This window comes from Gopherus flavomarginatus, chromosome 2 (genome assembly GCF_025201925.1).
Source record: "Gopherus flavomarginatus isolate rGopFla2 chromosome 2, rGopFla2.mat.asm, whole genome shotgun sequence".
NCBI classification, from domain to species: Eukaryota; Metazoa; Chordata; order Testudines; family Testudinidae; genus Gopherus; species Gopherus flavomarginatus.
In genome coordinates this window covers 198,447,864-198,466,172 of record NC_066618.1, presented here as the reverse complement: position 1 = coordinate 198,466,172, position 18,309 = coordinate 198,447,864, and positions in this window count along the sequence as shown.

Sequence of the window (18,309 nt, the reverse complement as noted above, 5' to 3'; positions counted from 1 at the left end):
AGCAAATTGCTGAAACTTTGAATTTCAGAAAAAAGTGTAACTGCCAGTAAAGCAAGTTAGATTTTATTGTGTCATTATAGGCTGGTAAGGCACAAAGTGATGTCATAAATGAGAGAAAATAAATAAATGTGATGTTCAAAAAGGACTGTTCTTCCTTTCAGCTACTGGGCTCATAGATCTCTGTTTATGATGATGGATTAAGGTCCACACTCTTCCAAAAAATACTGACTAGAACATGTACTCACTATTGTAATAAAGAAAACATATTGTCTACATTAGTAATAGATACTCCACAGAGCTGGCTTGTTGTATACCACTTCAAGTGATAAATGAATAATTAGTCATTAGGTAAACTATCCATCCAGTAAAAGTATATTATTGAAATGTGTATATGCTAATCATATGAGTGAGGAATGTATTTCTCTTAGGATATTGTTGCTACAATTTATTTCTATTAAAGTGTGGTGGATTACACATAAGATTGTGGGTAGCAGGAGAGACAGATAAGGAAAAACATAAAATGTGCTGCTAAAAATTCATTATGCTTTACTTTCATTCACGAAATACAGACACATATCTTCCTGTGAAAGTTTGAGTAGAGTAGTCCAAGAGGTTTTACTTTACTAAATATTATGATTAGAGGTTCAACTGGTAGAGGATATTCAGAACATAATGGATAAAACTCATCCATCATTGGATTGAAGGCAAAGGAGGGAACTTCATAGCTATGGAGTTGGTCCAAGAGGCTAGAGCAATTCACAGAGTCAATGGCTGAATAGGAGCCAAGGACAATAAAGAAGGAAAACTAAGCTGTTAATGTCTTTAGGAAACTGGTCTCTTCACCAATGCCAGAGTGAAACCAAAGGTATAGCTAAGGATCTTCCTAGATGAGAGGTGGGTGGAGAAATGGAGATAAGGATATTTTCTCAAATATTCTGAAAAGGAGAGGGTTAGGGATCTGCTCTGTTTATCCTTTTAAAAAGGTTTTTTAAAAGGCGCTACTCCCATTCCACACTCCTCCTCAAAAAAGTAAAAAATCCCATGTAGGGATGGGACCCACATGAAAGACCCCCTAAACTTATCTCTACCAGCTTAGGTTCAAAACTCCCCCAAGGCACAAATTCTTCCTTGTCCTTGGAACGGTATCGCTACCACCACAAAGTGAGTTGGATAAAGATTCAAGGAAAAGAACAACTTGGAGTGCCTGTTCCCCCAAACCTTTCCAAGCCCCTTCACCCCCTTTTCTGGGAGGCTTGAGAATAATATACACCAAATAGGTTAACAAAGTGGTCACAGACCAGCCCTTGGGTTTTTAGGACACTAAAAACCAATCAGGTTCTTAAAAGCAGAACTTTATTATAAAGCCAAAGTAAAAGAAGCACCTCTGTAAAAATCAGGATGGAAGGTAATTTTACAGGGTAATCAGATTCAAAAACACAGATGATTCTCCTCTAGGCAAAACTTTAAAGTTACAAAAACAAACAAGAAACAAAAAACAAACAAACAAACCCCCCAAGAATATCTCCCTCTTAACCTAGGGAAAATTCATAAGCTAAAACAAAAGATAAACAATCTAGCATTTCCTTCCTATTATTTACAATTTGTAATCTTATATGCTTAGTTCAGGGAGGGCTTTAGGAGATGTATTTTCCCTGCCCTGGTTCCTCGCTGACCCCGAGAGAACACACAAAGAGAGACAAAACAAAAAGCTTCTCCCACAGATTTGAAAGTATCTTCTCCCCTTATTCATCCTTTAGGTCAGGTGCAACCAGGTTATTTGAGCTTCTTAACACTTTACAGGTAAAGGAGGGATTTTATGCTACCCTTAGCAGTATGTTTATGACATGCCCAACAAGTGGCAGTGGGTGAGTGGTACAAAGGCTGCAATATATTAACCAGAACCACATCCAATCCATGTTTACTGGCTGAATTTTCTCCACTTTTGTCCCTCAGAGACATGTCGAGTAAGCAGACAGGGCTGACAACTGCTATTTAAGGAGTGATATTGACCATTCTGGAACAGCTGCTTGACTGTTCCGCCCACCCCATAAAGAGATTTTAGTTTTATTTTTTACGTATTTATTTTTGGTAAAGACGTGCTATTTGTATTGACCTTAAAGGAAAAGTTTAGACTTGTAATTAAGCAGAGTGAGGCAACAGCATAAATTCAGCTTTCAAAATTCTTGCAAGTGGTTGGTTGCAGCATTATCTACTTATTTCCATGATTTAAACTAAAGACTTTATAATCAGACAGTACATAAAAGTATATTTTTAAACTACTAATACACTGTAGGTTAATATGAACTGACTGGACCACAGCCATATTTATACAGCATGGGCCTGATACAGTTTTTCCATTGACTTCAATGGACTTTTGGAACAGGCCCTATATAGCTATAACACGACAGCTTAGGATTTCACATTTAAAGTGCAGGTAGGTTTGGAAAGATTATGTTTTTAAATCAGTAAATGTCAGTAAAAGTAAATTTCACTGTATGCTCTTTGGCATATCCAAGGTTCAAGCCAGACTAATGAGTAGTTGTGTCACCCCTGCCCTCTAACCCGGGGAACCTTTTAAACTGCTTTGCTGCTGTAGGCTCCAGCACAAACAGCACACAAACAGCCTCCAGGATGCAAGTAACTTCCAGCCATGTCTGTTTGTGTGCTGCAGCCAGACACTCACTCTTTGGCTCTCACTAGCCTTGGTTATATTGCAGGGTGACCCCAGCACACCCCCAAGTCCTAGACTTTCCCACAAGTGTATTGTCTAGTCCTGCTCTGGACAATACAAATGATATTAAGCAATAATGAACTTTATAGACATAACATGCATATAACTTGCCACCCCAATGGAGTTTCCCAAGCACTTCGATTTAAACACCCTGGATGAGAAAAACTAGTTTATTAAGTACAAAGAAAATATTTTAAGTGAATACAAGTAATGAGTCATAAAAGTCAGAAATGGTTACAAGAAAAATAAAGATAAAACACTTAGTGGTGCCTAACTTAACAAACTTTGTTAAATTGAAAGCAAAGTTTTCACCACACCATTTCAGCAGTCTTACTGACCAAACTTCTTCAGTCAGGACCCCTTCTACAGTTCAATGGTTGCTTCCTTTGTCCTGTCTGGTTCAATAAATCAATGGAGAAGAGTGGGGAGGCTAGGGGGATGGAGAGCAAAAGAGAGAGAGAGAGGGAGGAGGGGTACCTTAGGTTGTCTGCTGCTTCTTTTTATAGTCCTGTCCCAACTTTAAGAATCATTTCCAGCTGGGAGCAAGGTGATAGGCAGTCTATGTGGAAGGGAACTTCATGCTGTTTTATTTGCTAAAATGTAGATCTTTTGCCCCCGCCCCCTTTTTTGCCAAACAATGGCCATATAGCAGGTAATGGTCCTTGTTTACACCTGGCTGAGGTGTCAGGTTGCCTTTTGTCTCTGAGGAACAGGTATGGCCACTCCCCCGACTTTTTACTCCTGGCCTCAGTTTATGTTTATCATTTCACATATAACACTGCTATGCGCATTTTGCCATATTATTAATCAGCAAACTATGAGTTTTAAATCACTTCTCACAAGGCATAATTTGTACAAAGAGTATTACAATATTTTCATTGATAAGCAAAATTTACAGATTAGGCAAAAAAAATGTTGCTTGAGAACTTAGAGTTTGATTTAGAGATATTTACTTTGTATATTTTGAGATGTGATGTTGATCATTTGTTTTTAATGATAAAAAAAACAGAACTTTATAAATGTCAGCACTAAATCATTGTTGTCTGACCTCCTCCTTTGCCTGACCTCCCATAATTTTCCACAACTGTGAAAATGTAAAATCAATAAAATTGACAAAATAAGCATTGATATCTGTCAAATTATATATAAAATATTAATTCTAACAAACCTAAGTATAGGCTTTACCTTGCTTATGCTTTCAGTCTGCTCATCTGCATTATGATCGGTTTATATTCCCTTTTTTTTTTTTAACATATTCTTCTTAAATTCACTGCTGTGAGTAAAGCATAGGTAGAGCCAGGTAGAGCATAGTGAACTATGTGGCAGGACCAGAACCTTCCCTAGAAGTCACACAACACCCCTCTTTGTGAACTGATTGCAATTATTTATTATGATCCAAGTGAAATGCTCTGCCCCACATTACTACTTTTATCCTTTGTGTGCAACAAATAGTTAACACAAACATAAGAGCAAAACCCAATGAATATTGACTTAACTACCATGGGATTAACTCAGGGCACACCAGGTTTATTTCATCTCTTTACTCACATACAGTCACTCTCATCTCTTTTTACTGAGGGGAAGCAAATTCTTTTTATGAGCTCCTTACTGGCAATGGGTTACTTCTGTTCTGATTGAGGTCATAATCAAAACCAGCTTTCCCTCTGTTTCACAGAGCTCATCTTCAGGAGGCGTTCCAGTTTTAAGGACCCACAGGCCTCGCCAGGATCCGACATTTGAAAACATTATCTTAAAATCATCATGTATTACCTTAACATCATAATTTGCCTAGGAGTATGTTCCCACTGTCCATTCACAGTATTCACAGAATCACTGCTTCCAAAGAAACAGTATACTCCAGCGTATCAATTCTTTCTCACATCACTGCTCCACTTAACACACAGCACTTAGATATGTTTAGAGTGACATCAGGTATACTTTTATTTAACAAAGCACAGAAATTGAAGTAACAGATAGTATTAGAAATATTGGAAACAAATGGTCACGTATGAAATAAAAGCATAACACGTTCTAGAGCCTAGACTTAACTAGATACTTTCATGTCTTGTAGAGCAATGCTCACCCAAAATCTTTGCAGTGCTTTACAGCCAGGTTGTCTGTGACCTTCAATTCATGAGACAGACATGCTGTCAGCTAGCCTCCTAGGTGAAGGATCCCACTTGTTTCTTTGCACCCCAAGATATACCAAAATAATCCTTTTCTTTCATCATAAACAGGAGTTCCTCCTTCCCTCCCCCTGCAAGAGAGGAAATCTTCAGGGATAAATAAACAAACTCATTTTTTGCTTGTGGCTCAGGATACAAATAGGTACATAATATACAAATAGACAGGAAGATAGATGCCTTCTACCTCAAAGACCCTTTTCAGGCAGAAGGTGCATCACCGCCTGATGACCTGCCTTATCAAGACCTCAAGAACATATTTTTAGCATAAATAAATAACTCTTTGAATATTATATATACATACATCTTGCAATGATTATTGTGACCAGTGGGCTGTTGGCAGGGCTGGCTACAGGCACCAACTCAGCAAGCAGGTGCTTGGGGCGGCCAAGAGGAAGGGGTGACACATGGGGCTCTTTGGCGGCAATTCGGTGATGGGTCCCTTGGTCCATCTCAGAGGGAAGGCTATGCCCCCGAATTGCCACTGAAGAAAAAGTGGTGCCAGGGAGCTGCCGCCGATCGCAGCTTTTTTTTTTCCTGCCACTTGGGGCAACAAAAACCCTAGAGCTGGCCTTGGCTGCTGGCTCTCAGCAGAGACCTCACATGCCACCCTTTGGTGAACTATTATGAATATATCCGACCCAGAGGATCCCTCTAAAACACTATGCATCCTGTGTCCTGTGCCAGTTGGCACCAAGGGGGTCCCTGGGGTACAAATTAATAGCAGGTTCACAAATCTACCTAGTAGAAAAAGCAGGTCAAGGATAGTCAGACCCTCCACCCCCACCAGTCATCTGTACACCCCATGGCAAGCCACAAGTACAATTTTTCTTATGACACTCTGCAAAAACACCTCAATGCTGACCTACAGCATCCCCTCCTATGCCAATGCTGAGCTTATCCTGTCCATAGAGGCTTTATGCCAAGTGTGGTGGTGGAAGAAAGAGGACACTAAGGCAGAGTGAAAACAATGAAGCCCATTTTACCTTATCAGAATTTGAGGCTATATTTCCAGAAGTAAAAAGGCAAGTGTTACATAACTCTGGGCTAGCCAGCTTAGCTTAGAAAATCATTCTTTATGAGTGCTGGGGCACAGTGTAAAGAGAAAGATAAGGATAAAAATAACCTTCCCCGTCCCCTCAATATAAACAACTAGGTAGAACAATACACTAGATTGCAGTGGACGATAGGTCTACATAACAGGATACATCATGACCCAAAGTAAGGGAAGGGCTGAATGGGAAAAAGGGTCAGGCCAGGGCTACAGCTGACTAGCATGCACACTACTAGCTCCTGCAGCAACCGGTTCCTGGTAACAAGTCAGGATGTGCTTTATTCTTGCATGGAGGAGTAACAAAGTTCACCCACAGAATATACTCTTGGCTCACATGGAAGAAGTTCTGTTGCAGGGGATACATCTACCAGTATCCCTGCTCATTCTTGTTGCATGGACTGCCTCCACCAAGAGATGGATTTGAGTCTCAGTTCTGCAAGCCCTTCAGACTTCGAGCTTCCACAGAAGTCAACAGAAGTCCTGTGCATGCAAAATTTGCTTAACAAGGTCCTTCACCATCTCAATTCATAAAGACAACCTACTCAAGAAAGTCTTGAGTTAACTGCTACAAAAAAAGAGTTCAGTTGTGGTCTATATTTTTCACAACATTACTTCAGCACAAACGGGACTTCAGTCAGGCATTAGGACAGCAAGGTCATTTATAAAGAGCCAACATATGAGTCTGATTTGGAGATGCGTGTAAGCAATTGGGTCTCCTTTGGCTGTTTACAGAAGCAGACATTTTAACCACCATATTGTCCCTCTAGTTCCAGCTTTCCAGACTAACTGAATATTGAGTCATTTCTCAGGATCTGCAAGGAACAGTTTAGCAGATGCATTCAGTCAGCCTTTTCAGCTTTTCCCTTGTGCAAATCTAGATGTATCAATGTTTGATTAGCACCATAGAGGAAAAAAAGGCCATCTGCTACCTAACACTTATGTTCCATTTCAAACAAGGAGCAAAGAGCTATCTGATTCCTAAACTTCCTAACTCTGTGTTTACAGATGTATACATCAAGTAGTATGGAAAGCTAGAAAAAAGTCCACTTAGCATGGGCAATGTCACCCAGTCAAAACACTTTTCCGGGAGCCCATTTTTGACATGTAAAAATACTACAAGTTCTGCTATTGCATCCAGTTTTAAATCAGATTAAGGAAATCCATTATTCACTGGATAAAATGATCATGATTATTTTTTGTAGTTAATCCTAAACAATTTAGATTAAAGTCCTAATCCTGTATATACTTAAATTCCTGTGGAAAGATTTGGGAACACACTTTACAGCCATCTGCTTAAGTGGATGATGTAAGGTCACATGGAGTGAAATTCTTCAATGAAATATAAAGTAATCTTTTCATAAATTCTTGATGCCTTGAACAAGTTGGTTTGAGATAGGAGGGAGAAGACAAAGATTAGGATAAATATATATAAAATTGATGTCCAACACTCATTACTCCAAAAAAGATTTAACATCATACAGAAGGTTCCTAGTGATATTTCATTCATGCTTGCCATACCCATTACGATGTGAAATAAATGACCAGGAGAAAAGTCAGTTTTTAATTTTTTTAACAAGTTTTAATTTAATCTTGTTGCCACAGCTGAGAGCAATATCATAATTCATTATGTGAAATTGCTTGCTATTATGTCATTACACCCAGAGATGTCACACTGAATCAAGTTAAACTAGCTACTAAAAAACAAAAATAACCTCTCCGCACCCCCCAACCAAACCAAGAAACCTCACAGAACTAGAATATTGGGTATTATAGATTCATAGACTCTAGGACTGGAAAGGACCTCGAGAGGTCATTGAGTCCAGTCCCTTGCCCTCGTGGCAGGACCAAATACTGTCTAGACCATCCCTGATAGACATTTATCTAACCCACTCTTAAATATCTCCAGAGATGCAGATTCCACAACCTCCCTAGGAAATTTATTCCAGTAATATACTCACCATATATCAAGTACATCTTTGACAGGCTCCAGGTACAGATTAAATATGATCCAGGATGATCAGATTTGATAAGTGCTGGTACAGAATTTCAGGGCTTGTCTACACTAGAAGTGCTACAGCAGTCCAGCTTCACAGATGCAGCTGTGTTGCTGCAGCACAATTGGTGAAGAGGCTGTAGTTATGTTGGTGGGTGATGCTCACCCAGCAACATAGTGCTGTCCACACTGCTGCTTATGTTGGTGTAACTTGTGTCGCTTATGAGGGGTGGTTTATTCACACCCCTAAGCAACAAATTCTGCCGACATAAGCGGTAGTATAGACATAGCTCAAAAATGCCAACAAATCAAGGTCTGTGCATAAATCAAGCTATTTATTTGCTTCACGTGACCTACTTCTTTTACATCTTTTCACACTCTTGGATATTCACAAGCGACTCTCTCTTAAAGCACTAGGCACTGCTAATTCACCTGAACTGTGATGTCATTTCTCAAAGTTGAAGCTTATGGGTAATTTTGCAAAAGAAAAAAACAAATTACACTGCCATGGGCACCTTATTTGGAGAGCTATCTTTTTTCCAGGTCTAAATAAAATGTACTATAATTACATAGAACCAGGCAGAGCACCAGGCCACCCAAAGACATTCATGGAAAAGTGGTAAAATCTGTGAAAGTAAGGAGGTAAGGCAGGTTTCTCCTTTAAAGTTCAACATGATTGAAATAGAGGTAAATTTGCTGCTATCCTTTGCAAGCCAAACTGCAGGGAGTTCAGCTGAGAGTCTTCTGTTTCCCTTGCTGAGATTCTGAAGTAATGTCCAAGATATTTAGCAGCAATATCGTATATGAAGGGAGGAGTAAAATGTTATTAGAATAAGAGTTATATACTGCTTGAATCTCTCTCTAACTATACAAAAGCAGCAGCTACTCAGTGAACAAAGAAAGCAGGTTTGCATAGATAAGGAGAGTGTACTTGCAGGAGGAGTCTGTGACAGGCATTTTTAGTATGTATTTGTCTAGAACCAGCAGTGTGCTAGGCACTTTATAGACAGACAGGAAAACAAGGACCCTTCTTCTGAGGTGCTCACAATCTAGCCAGACAATATACAAGCAAGGGCAAGGAAATGGAACAGTGAGAAGCAATCTGATTGAAAGGCGAAGTTAAGCATGTTGTGTTAGTTCCATAACGTTGGGGGTTATTTTTCCTAACAGTATCTGTGGCAAGAAGCTAACAGAGTGGGAGTAGGCAGGCAAGAGTTTGTAAGAAGTGGGTTTTCAGGAATGATTTGAAGGAGTGTGCGCTTTCCCCTGAAAATTCTGCCTAGCAGGGTCACCTTAAATATTCCATAGGGGCTCCATTTAAGCACCGTGCATGGAGGCTGCCCAGAGGCTTGTGCTCTATTACAGCATCCCCCATTTAAGATAGCAGCACACATTTTGGCAGCTGTGTTGCCTCTTAAACCCTTTCCAGCAGAAGGGAATTCACTTCTGCCTTGCATCACCACTTTTATCCCTTCCTGCTGCCAGCTCAGGCTTCCCACTGCCTGGGGCTGCCATCATAGTTCCTTTATTTAAAAATGCTAATTGTATTCCATGTATTGCAAGATGATATTATGTGTACTTGTTTGTAGTATGATTGATAATCTATTTTGTTTAGTTTTTTAATGTAATAGTGATGGAGATTGAAATATCAGACCTCATAATGAGCCGTCAATGCTTTAAGGACATGAACAGCTGTCCTTAAAGTCCAACTACAATACATGTTTGGTTACCTTGTAATAAATAAAAATATAAACAAACTTGTAAAGAAGTAGAAAACAGCTGAGCTCAAGTCTACTTTGATGAATCACTCCTTTTAAAAAAATAGAATATAGGTAAAAATGTGTGGGAGAGGGTTTTTATTAGTAAAAGTTCCATTTCTGGAGAGTTTTCTAGTATTAAATTTATAAATTGATTATGTCAGGCAATTAGATGATAATTTGAGGTGCTGCTTTTATTTCTAAGATTCCTAGTGCTAAATTTATAAGTTACCTTGATGTTAATTAGATAATAACCTGAGGGTTTTTGCAGCTTTTGAGGTAACAACTAACCTGCGTTAATCAACCCCCAGGCTTTCATACTGCAAGTGGATTAACCCAGAATCTGTTCCATAGTAAGTTAGCAATAATCACAAAAGTTCCTGTGCTGAAATGTTGCTCTCTGTCACCTTACCCCGGTGCACTGAAGGCATTAGCCAATTAGAATTCCCCATGCAAGAGCATCACGTAACTATGACTTCCTCAGTTCCTGATCCGGTCCCAATATATACCTGAAATGGTCACTGTTTCTAATAATATCTCCCCACCTGCTTCTCCTTTCCCCCGGAGGAGCACATGCTCACATATCCAGAGTGGCAATATAATAGCCCCATTGCTCTCTGTTGGGCTATTCAAGGGGTAAGGCAATACTCTATATTAGTAAGGGTAGCAGGATCTAGCTCAGAGTAAGAATTCTGCAGTTACTTTTAACTGTATTGTATTTAGTACCTGACAATAGGATGAGGCAAAAGTCAAATGCTGCAAATAAATGTATTGTAGGCATATGGATAAGGAATTCTGAGGGCAGTAGCCAGAGTCAAGAGTTTTATAGTAGACATTCAGAATAGGGATATTTTCATAATCAGGAAATAAATCAGTAATTATGTAAAATCAAACCCCTCAGTCAGCAAACAGGTATTGGCAGAATGGAGAACATAACACGTAGTTAAGGGGAAGTAGCTGTTCAACATCCCAGTACTTTGACTGGCTGAGACAATGCCAGTGTACTACACAAACAATGTAGAAAAGCATGATTCAGGACTACATTTTTGTTGTAAATTATAACATTCTTGTAAAGTTGTTTTACTGAAGAATATAAAGGAACTTAGAATCTTGAGTTTGATGAAAATTCTCTAAATAAAATTAACTTCTTGTAAATTCCACACCACAGGTGGTAGGGGGAAGAGATTTTCAAAATCACAAAAGGGATTTAAAAAAAAATGGCGCGGGGGGGGGGGAACTTGTGCTGCTAACTTCCGTAGACGCTTTTGAAAAATCCCACTTTAAAATTGTTCTTGCAGAGTGCACATTCCTACATGTAACCTTTGTTAGCACTTCAAATTGTGGGACTTCTGACTCAATAAAACTACTTCAAGAGCCTGACACTGCATTTCTTATTTAGGCAAAGCCATCACTGACTTCAGCTGGTGTCACACCTGAGTAGCTGGGCAGGCATAGACCTCACATGATTCCAGTAAATTCTGTGAAGATGTATTTTCTTTCCACTCTTTTGTCCTTGTATTTTCTATTTATTCATGTTCCACCCCACTTACAAAACATTGCTAAAACTAAGTGGGATTGTTGACAAGCAAGTTTTACTCAACTTGCTTCCCCCAGTGGCCCATATTTTTTAGTGTATGGCGCAGGATTCTTGTCTCCATTTTCAAGTCAATCTTAGACGAGTACCATTTCTCCCACTTTCCAGACAGGTGGCCAGCCCCGAGATTTTCCAGCATTAGTGCTCAACTCATTTAGACTTACACCAAGGCTTTGGTAGGGGATTGAACCTCTGTGACCTCCCACTTCACTGTCCTTTTTTGCTAATCACTCCACCATCAGTCCCTGGAAAGCAATTTTACATAATCTGCACCAGGCAAGAGGAATTATTTTTGTTTGCTGCTCTACTGCTCTCATCAAGTTACAAAACAAAATGCGAACACTAAACTTTTACAACAACCAGTATAAAAATATATTTAAGGGACTGAAATGACCATTCAGACAACAAACGATGGTGCTAAATAAGACGTTCAGCCAAAGAATGCTAACGCAGTCAGGTCATGTGATAATTTACAATATCATACAAACTTCAGCTACTCATGCTCAGCAGAAATATATCCATATTCAAAATGTCACATATGGTATGATAAACTATACTAATCCTAAAAAGAAGAAAACAAAGATGGCAGTAGCCACTTGTGGGGAAATTGTACACACATGTGAGTAATATTTTGATAGGTTGAGATTATTATACAGTCATTGCACCAGAAATGGTTTGAATTTGTTTGCAGATGTTGTTTCAACATGACAGTGCCATGTGATGGACACTAGATAAGTTTATGGGATGTTTGATTTTAAGGGTAACATGCCTGTGAAAACAGTAAGATGACAAACCCATAGAGAAAAGAAATGCAGAAAATCCATCCTAATTCCCTGGCTACCCTCAGTAGTGGTTTTTTTGTTTGTTTGTTTGTTTGTTTTAATGTTATTGTCTAGACCAGTGGTTCCTAAACTTGTTCCACTGCTTAAAGGCACTGGCAGGCCGGGCTGGTTTGTTTACTTGCTGCATCCACAGGTCCAGCCGATCACAGCTTCTACTGGCTGGGGTTTGCTGCTCCCGGCCAATGGGAGCTGCTGGAAGTGATGGCCAGTATGTCCCTCAGCCCATGCTGTTTCCAGCAGCTCCCATTGGCCTGAAGCAGTGAACCGCAGGCAGTGGGAGCTGCGATCGGCCGGACCTGTGGATGCGGCAGGTAAACAAACCAGCCTGATCTGCCAGGGGCTTTCCCTGCACAAGCGGCAGAACAAGTTTGGGAACCACTGGTCTAGACAAGCAAAATCAGAATCTAAAAGTAAATTCAGAATATAGGTTCTATTATTCTGTAACTACTAGAGATAGGCCTTATTGTTCCTCTCTAGCTTCAGATCCAAACCCATTCACAAGAAGATGTTTAGATCCAGGGTTTTGGAGAATGAAAGGAGTAGGCCCATAGACTGAACATTCCAAATTCCACAGCTGAGCCCCAGATTCACTGCCATGCAATTGCAAACAGGAAGGGCCTCTATCTTTTAGCCTTTGGTGTGGGTTAGCTTCTGAAATCCAGGACTGTGCTAAGTGAAGAAATCTATTTGGTTACAGTTGCATTCATATTCCAGCCACCTTCTTTTTCCAAAGCAAAAAAATAGTGTTTTGACTTGAGTTCAAGAGTCTGACAGTCAGTCACACATAAGTGCTTACATGAAAAGAATTTTGCAGTTAAAACTGTCAAGAAAATATGGGAATTGTCATATAGCTTTGGACGGGTAGTGACAAGGGCAGCAGAAGCATGTGTAACCTTCCACTTTGACATTCCACAAACCTAACAGAGTAAGGCAAGAAAGAGAATCTCTGTTTGGTCTGGAAAGACATGACTGGAGGAAAGCAACTCTATTTAGAAGACAGTAATAAAAATATATTTGTAATATATGCTGGTAATTAAGGAACCGCTGCTTAACCCTGCTCATAGATTTAATGGCTTCTAAGGGATTTTAAATAAGTTAGGGAGGTTTGAACATTCCTCGGAGAGATGAATCCATGTTCAACCTTGTATTGCATAATTAAAAATCTCTTTGATCTTCAAGACCCAGAAAATTGATTATAGTAAATTACAGTCTGAATAACCGATCACTTGATGCTATGAAGGAAAACTTCAAGACCAAGAGATTTACCATGTCTGGATATTCTAAGTGCACAGAGAAATGGCAGCCTTAATCACCTAAAATAGAAGCACCTGATATACAAGAACAGGAATAGTCTCTAAGGTGCCACAAGGACTCTTTAGGTTTTTTTAAGAATGACATGTTATTCTCCACCTCATTTAAAATCACGTTTAGTGGCACCATTCACATAGTTTCAGCAATAACATGGATTCTGTAGAAAAATTAGAAAGTGAAAACCAAGCTGGGATGAGGGTCCATAAAACCCCCCATAAAACAAAATTCATGTCAAAAAGCATTTGAAATAAAGAGTAGCTGCTGGAAATGAAAGGTTAAAATGGTTAGACATGTACAGACTTTAATGTGGTTAAAAGGAATAGGCTACTTAAACTGTTTATACTAGATCAAGAAAAGGGCAAGGTAATTGAAAATAGATTTATTAGGAGAGAGTAACAACCTTTTGTGACTTCAGTGTCACTATATTCATTTATTTGCATTATACACTGCACATATCAGTGCAGTAGCTATTCTGGTGCATACAAAAATTAAAATTACACTGTCCGAAGGACAGTAAGAACAATTTCCTTAATAAACAAAAATGCTTTAATAGTTAACTCAGATTACATCCCTATCTCTAGCCTTCCTTCTGCCCAGAAATGATTATTTAAATTATGTGACTATTGCAGCATCCCATGAAGATCACAGATCCTGACTATGTTGAATCAAAAAGCAATGACACCGGGGAATAAAGAAGAGGTAGTTTCAAAGCTAAGGCTGTCTCACTGATAATGCCCAACCACCAACCTTTTCCAATTTAAACCAGTGGGCTTTTAGCCTCAGCTATTCACAGCTGCATTGTATCACACAAGGAGAGCATTAGTCTTTAAGTCCCAAACCATTATGGGTCTGCATATATTAGTGCAGTAGCTGCATGGATGCATACAAAATGTGATCAGAGAAAACAATATCGATGCTTCAAACTTCTGCCAGTAAATCAATGGCAATTACAAGCCAAAAGAGATACAGTGTCATATATAAAGATGTACTGCTTTATACAATGATAGCAGCATTCAGAATTAGCTGCAATCCCAGAATGGTTCACTGTCCCATGTCAAGTGCAACTTGCTAATCCAAGTTTGAGATTTGAAAGGCATAGATGAGGATGGCGAGATGCGAGGGAAATAGTGCATATGAGATACTGACCTTATATAAACTTGAATTGTTTATAATTCTTAAATGGGTTTCATCATGAGACGTTGTAAAGTACCTTTCCTCTACCAAGATGAAACCTTTCAAAGATAAGCTTGATTGATTTATGGCCTAGTTCCGAAATGTAAAGATTACTAATCATCTTGTTTGGAAGAAGAAGACAGTTGGTTGTAAGATGTTCAAGTTTATTTTCAGCCTTGCTGAAGGATGAATGTTGAGTTGCTGTTGATTTCCACGATCTTTTCAATCAGTTATTCTTCCAGGATTTTGGTAAAGCTTTCTGCAAACTAATGACATGGCATCATCTCAAAAACTTTTCATCCAGATGAGGCCATGTCACTACTTCACAAGTGGCCTCATTTTGTCTATTTTACAGTGGGTGGGGAGGTCACAAACTTACAGTCTTTGTGGGATGCAAAACATTGAATATTTTTTTAATTGCAGGCTTAAGTGGAACTCTTCCAAGTTCATGCTGGCAAAGGATGACCTAACACAAACCTGATTGGACCAAATTTCATGGCTCCAAGGTATGTTTCACATGTGATTTGCTAACAGTTTTTGGAGGAAGACATTGCAAGGTGGAGTAAGCAAAGGTCACAAACCATAAGTATCAAGGGTAAGACTGAAAGCCCTCACCTTTTGTGCTAACAAATTGTCTGAGGGAAGACTGAATCTAGAACCCTGAGATTGATCACCTCACGGAGAAGAAGTCACATCAGCTAAAGGGCTACACCTCATTATGACCAGATTCTCTCTTCAACTGACAAAGCCAATCATCAAGAAGCACTGTGCCAGTCACTTGGCTCTTTGACAATAGTTCTCATCCTGTTTCATCAGAACCCAGGGCAGAACTGAAGAGTTCATGAACCCATTGTTACCTTATTTTTATTTTGTGTTTTTATTAGCTGGGAGATGTTTCTGCCCTTTTATTCGCTAGTTTTAGGGTGTGAAAGTTTGTGTGCATGCATATATATGTAAAGCACCAGAAAAGACCACATGGGGAAACAGTCAGATAGAAAGTTTCCCAAATTTAAACAGTCTCATACAGATCCTCCATTAAACATAAAGCTGTTAGTTCAAAAAGATTAATCAAGAGTTCTCAAAATTCCACTTATGTGACACTGAGCCAGAAACAATTAAGCAACCAGTGGGCTAAAGTGACCCAGATGAACCTTTAAGAATATATTAAAGAGGCGTTGAAGGGGTAAAACAGAGCCATTCCCTGTAGATAGTTATCAAAGCCATCTTAGAAAGACCAGAGTGTTTGAAATTAAAGTTTGCATGGTCAAAGAATTAGAAGTAAATACTAATTGTTTTTGTCTGTGTTTACCTATATCTGTTAGAAGCTTCACAATGTGATCTCATTAACTGGCAGATGATAATTTGTCTTCCTGTCTTGTTACTATGTTCTATCGATTCGGAGCTCAGAAGGGAATATTAACATTTATATGAAACTTGGATGTAATATTTTCTATATGTCTCTTTGAAGTTTGTAGTAAACTGTATATGAACTCCTTGCATGAATAATTACCTTGTGCTGATGAATGCAACTAATTACCTGTGTATACATAGGAAATAGGAGTATTGCTTCAAAAGCCGCAATGTATATTATCTATTCTTCATATAAGGGATACCTGTTGTCAAGAGGCTGTCAGAACTTGCCAGACAGCTACAAAGGACTTTTGGACCTGATCTTTTTTTCATCTCAGATCTGTTTAATTCACAGGACTGAGGCTGGATTACCCTGCTATTTCTCACGGAAGAATTTAAACAGACTCTACAAATGGACTGCCTATTGGACTATAACCTAGAAAGTTCTTCCAGAATCAATTTCATAAAAATCAGCAGCTCACCATCTCTACTATGAAACTGACAAGAACTTTATTCATATCTGTATGTATAATGATCTTTTAATCACAATATTCTCTTTTCTTTTTAAGTAGATCTTAATCTAGTTAATAAGAATTGGCTTTTAGTGTGTTTTGGATCAGATCTGAAATATTCATTGACCTGGTGGGTAATGTCCCTTGGGATTGGCAGAACTTTGTATACGATGAACAAGATTTTAAGTAATCCTCACCATATTTGACTTGACTGTCTGGGTGGGAACCAAGGAGCTGATTGCTTTAAAGAAGCAGGTTGCTTTGAAAGAGCTGTGTTTTTAGCTTCTGGGTCACCCGTAAAGTATTGTAGAAGCTGGCTTGGTGAATCTAATTATTAGATTAGCCACCAGGTTTGGCAGTTTGCCCTCGTTGAGCAATCTCAGGTGGCCTTTTGCAGGCACCATGGTCACAGCTTATCAGAGTGTTTTGTTAAAGTTTCTATGTACTGTCATTGTTCTGGGGATGAGGCCTAAGGGTGGGAAGAAAAAAAATCAGTATTATATACAGTAGCTTCATTTCAGTGATATTTTCTTGATTTTATTTTGTTTAAGTATTAAGTATTTGTTTAAGAGTACCTGAGTGGGTTTTCACAAAGGAGTGCTTCTTAAGCAAAAGGAAACGCCCTTCCTGCCATCAATAAAGGATAAAATCTCTAACGCCTTATTTATGCAAAGATTGAGACTGCCAGGCAAATTGTTATTTTTTTCCTTTCCTGTTACAGCAATCGTTTTTAAACTACTAGTAATGGCAACTGCATAGGTTGGACTTTACCATAGGTACAGAAAATAAGTCATCATCATGGCGCCACCTTTAAAAATTGGTTTGCGTTAAATAGAAAGAAGTGCCAAATGAAATAACTCGTAGAGCTCCCCACTCCTCTCCCTCTCACAACAGATCTTGTAGAGTAAATGGAAACTGTTTTGCATTCTGATTGGATGTTTCCTATATTACACTGAGATTCTCTACAGGATGGAGCACCTCATTTTCAACTACTTAATTGTTTCAATGTTTAGCACTAAATGAAGCATGCACTATGATATGAATACTAATATAGGATCCCATTCATACAGTAGAACCTCAAAGATATGAACACCAGAGTTACAGATGGACCGGTCAACCGGACACCATGTGGAACCGGAAGTAACCAATCAGGCAGCAGCGGAGGCAAAAAACAAACAAACAAAAAATTCAGCAAATACTGTATTGTCCCTGTATTGTATCTTAAAGGTAGGCACATCTGGGCTGCCTGTCTCCACCCACACTCCCTACTCGCCACATGGGGGTCAGCCACTTACAGGTAGGAGGTAAAGACGCTGAAGTTCGCAGGCATCTGTTCCAAGCAGTCTGCTCTGAGGAGCACTCCATAATGTCTTGCTCAGAGTTCTGAACATTTCACAGTTATGAACAACCTCCATTCCCAAGGTGTCCATAACTCGGAGGTTCTACTGTATTTTATGAACTCAGCTGACCCAGACACAATATAACATTTTCCCAATAACCTACAACTGGGTATGTTCCATATACATTACTGGAACTCTCCACCAGACAGACTCCCCAAAGTCAGACTCCTATTGCAACTCTGCATTTTCCTGTGCATCCTTTGCAGTGATGTGACGCTAGCACACACAAATTGTGTTCCAGTCAAATAAATAAGGATATCATTAAGCAGAACTCAGATAAGACTGCAGAAAGCTGCAAACTAACAACTTTTTTCTCTTCTTTCAGCAATATACTCAGCAATATACTTGTTATACAAAGAGCAGCAGATAACCACCATCTTTTCATATAAACCCCAGCAATGCTAATTAT